Source organism: Sciurus carolinensis, chromosome 4 (genome assembly GCF_902686445.1).
Source record: "Sciurus carolinensis chromosome 4, mSciCar1.2, whole genome shotgun sequence".
In the NCBI taxonomy this organism is placed as follows: domain Eukaryota; kingdom Metazoa; phylum Chordata; class Mammalia; order Rodentia; family Sciuridae; genus Sciurus; species Sciurus carolinensis.
In genome coordinates this window covers 107,603,041-107,606,875 of record NC_062216.1, presented here as the reverse complement: position 1 = coordinate 107,606,875, position 3,835 = coordinate 107,603,041, and positions in this window count along the sequence as shown.

Here is a 3,835-nt window from a genome sequence, read left to right as displayed (position 1 = left end):
AATTCTTCTAAAATCCTTATCACTTCACCTTATACCAAATTGGAAGACTTGATTAGACAGGTAAAATTTGCTCTGGGAGAGGTAGGAGTGTCAACAAATTAAATCATTTAGGGTATTTTTTTATTCTAAATATCAGATCATTCTTTTGTTCATCAATAGTTTCATATTTCTCAAAGCTAATGTCTATATAGGTGGTTATCATTGTCTGAGGCAATATGATTCTAATCAAGCCAGTAAACATAACTAAGAAGACTTATCTAGTGCAGTATAAAAGAGAGACATTTTCATGTGTTTATTTCATCTCCAGATTAGCTAAGTTCATAATTCCAGATTAATAAAACTAGAAGTCATACCTCAGGAAATCCTGTTTTCAGGAATAGAGCAGCTTTGAATATTTTCCTATAGCAAAGCATGCTGATTGCTTTACTTTCAAAGTAGTAATTCAAGTAATGCCTCCTAAAGATCAGTTACCCAGGAAAATCAAATTCATCTTATTTCCAAGTCTTGGTCTTTAATTTTTTAAAAAAAATTAACCCACAAAGCATTTATTTTCAAGATAACTGTAGATAATTCAGCTATCTTTCAATTATTCTATAAACTCTTCAAGTGCAAGCACTTGACTTTGATAATTTATGTACTTCCTCTCAGTAGGGAAATCTGCACAAAGACTTTTTATCTTATGTAGGGGCTCCTCATTTTCTCATTACTGTATACTTCTGATGATAGCAAAACCAGTGCAAAATCTTTTTTCAAAGAAAAATTATATTACACCTAAATATAAATATAAGTGACTAAGATCCTATAATATTTTTCCAGCCTAGTGTATTTTTAAATTTCTATTAGGAGAAAAGACTCAATGTAAAGGAACACAATAGGGCAAACAAAATTGGGAATAAAGAGGGGCCTGTGGTCAAGCCCTACCTGTGGGACCTTAGAGCCCTCAGGTCAGCATTCTGAGCTTCCACCTCCTTCTGTTTCAGAGGAAGAGGTTTGACTGGAGCTTTGAGATACCGCCAAGTCCATAAATTTTAGCAGACATTCTAGATGAAAGCAAGGTTGAGGGGATTTGGGGAGCTTCAAGAACAGGTATGGTGAGAATAAGGCAGTGAAGAGAAAGCTGGAAGGGAGAGGGGGTGTGTTAGATCAAACAAGGTATTAGAACTCAATGTCCTAAGGAAACTGTGGTATATATATACAATGGAATATTACTCAGCCATAAAGAATGATAAAATTATGGCATTTGCAGGCAAATGGATGAAATTGGAGAATATCATGCTAAGTGAGATAAGCCAATCTCAAAAAACCAAAGGACGAATGATATCACTAATAAGTAAATGATGACACATAATGGGGGGTGGGAGGGGTTAGTGTTAGGGTTAGAGTTAGGATTAGGGAGGGGGGCAAGAATGGAGGAAGGAAGGACTGTTTAGAGGGAAAAGAGGGGTGGGAGGGGTGGGGGGAAGGGAAAAAATAACAATGAATCAAACAACATTACCCTATGTAAATTTATGATTACACAAATGGTATGCCTTTACGCCATGTACAAACAGAGAAACAACATGTATCCCATTTGTTTACAATATAAAAAAAAAAAAAGAACTCAATGTCCAACATTGGAATAGTTAGTGGAGGTAAGACCAAGACAAGGAGAAGCTGTAGGGAGGTGTGAACAAAGGCTGTTGAAGTTAGTATTTGGAAGTGTATCAGGACTAGATTACTCACACAAATATTGGAATTCTTCCAGATGATACTGGTGAAGAGGAAGCCTGTGAGCTAGTGAATGTGGTATGTGACATGGAGCACAATGCACAGATGCAGCATAGATGCCAGACAGATTTGGTTCGAATCACAGCCCCATGGCTGAGCATGGCTTGTCCTTGTGCACCTTGTTTACCATGTGAAATCACAGTCTACTCTACTATAAAATGGGATAAATGACGATGTCTGTCCCACAAAACTGTTCTGTGTAGCAGATGCTAGTAATTGCTTACCCAGCAGACATTTGCATTTTCCATTTTTTTTTTTAACTGAACAAACTATTCCACAATGCCAAAAGCTCAAGGCAGGTTGAGTTTAGACCACTAGATATATCTTGATCCATCTTAGCTAATCATGTGACTTTTTCTTCCTTTTTTTTTATGGTTCAGATATGAGGTGTCCCCTAAAAGCTTATGACAATGCAAGAAAATTTAGAGGAGAAATGATTGGGTTTAATAGCCAAGAGCTTCTGCAGCTGTCTTGCTACCATGAGGGAAACTAGCAAGTAAGCTGAGAATGCCATCTCAGAAAGATGAAAGGAACATCAATAATTTTGTAAAATCAATGTTAGAAAGACTACTAACACAAGCTCTGAAATTTGTTAGGAACTTGAAAGTTTAGATTATAATATAAGCTAAAAATTGTTCCTTCATTCTTTGCCCTATAAAAATTGAATTATTAGTTTTAACAGGACAGTGGAGAGGGAGAGGGCAGTCAAGAGAAGTGCCTTAAAATCGGAAGTGACTGGAATTTATGAATAAATTGCTAGATATTCTGTACTTCTTTCCTTGCAGTTGTCAAGGGCCTTAATAGTTAAATTGATGTTGGTTCAGGAAATATAAAGTGAGTCACAGGAAGAGAATCTGGTTCAATGATTTTGAAAGGTGCTGAATATCACTATAATTTAAACTTCTTTTTTCTAGTGTTTTAGAGAAGAGAGCCATTATCTAAATACATTAATGAGGCAAAGTTGACTTTTAAGTAGAGTGATTCAAATAACATGAATTTATTCACTTGACTTATAGCTATTGATATCTTGGAGAGTAAACAAGAACATGAATACTGCAAACCCATCCTAATTTTCCTGCCTTCATATTCTTCAAAGGGATGAGGCTGATTCTTGGAATATGGTGGAATAGAATTGGTCACTTTCCTAACTGCTCTGTGGCATGAAACCAAGAAAACAGATAGGCAACTTCTCAGCAAGATGGGTGAAAATATATAAAAGAGGATTTACAATGAATTATTACTGGACATTCAAAGCTGATCAGGGACTCAGGAGGTTGAATATAATAAAATAAGGAAGAAATCTCCAGCAACGCTGCTACCACACTAGCACCAGCCAGAGTAGTCCCCCTGTGAGCAAAGTGGAGGGATAAGGGAATTAAAAAAAAAAAAAAAAACAAACCCACCATTTTAGGATGCCTGTGGCATGTTTGGGTACAGAGAGATCAGAGATCAGAGACACTGCCTGAGTAAACTTAAAGGCATGCCGCACTATATCCTTGTGCAGGAGAAGGGCCACTTTTCTTGCAACTGCTGTGGACAGAGAAAGGAGCCATTTTGCAGTTGCACTGTGGTAGCTGTGGAGGCTGATTCCTGGGGGCCCAAGGTTTAGGCCAGGCAAATGTACATTGCATTACATAGAGAGTGCCCAAGTGGCCAGGAGAGGGTCAGATGTGGAGAGGGCTTTACATGGGGATATAGAGGTCATGGAAACCCACCTGGCTCCACCCCCATTCCCCTCCAGTCTGGCTTCTTGCAGAGCTAGGTGAGTCAGGATTCATTGACTTTGGAGACTGAACTGGAGAGACCAGGAAACATGGAGTCTGCAGATGACAAAAGGGACAAAAGATTAACTCCTCTGCCACATGAGTGGAACTCAGGAGAGCTCCCTGGGTGCAGTCTCCCAGCAAGGACCAGCAACTGGTTAGCCCTGGAGATGCACTGATTTAAAATCATCATACTAATTGACATTCAGCGAAGAACCTGGAGCCTACCTAGGCCAAGACCCAACTCCAGGAGCTCTGCCTACAGAGGATGGAGCAGACATCACATACCAGCTGAGCCCACCCAA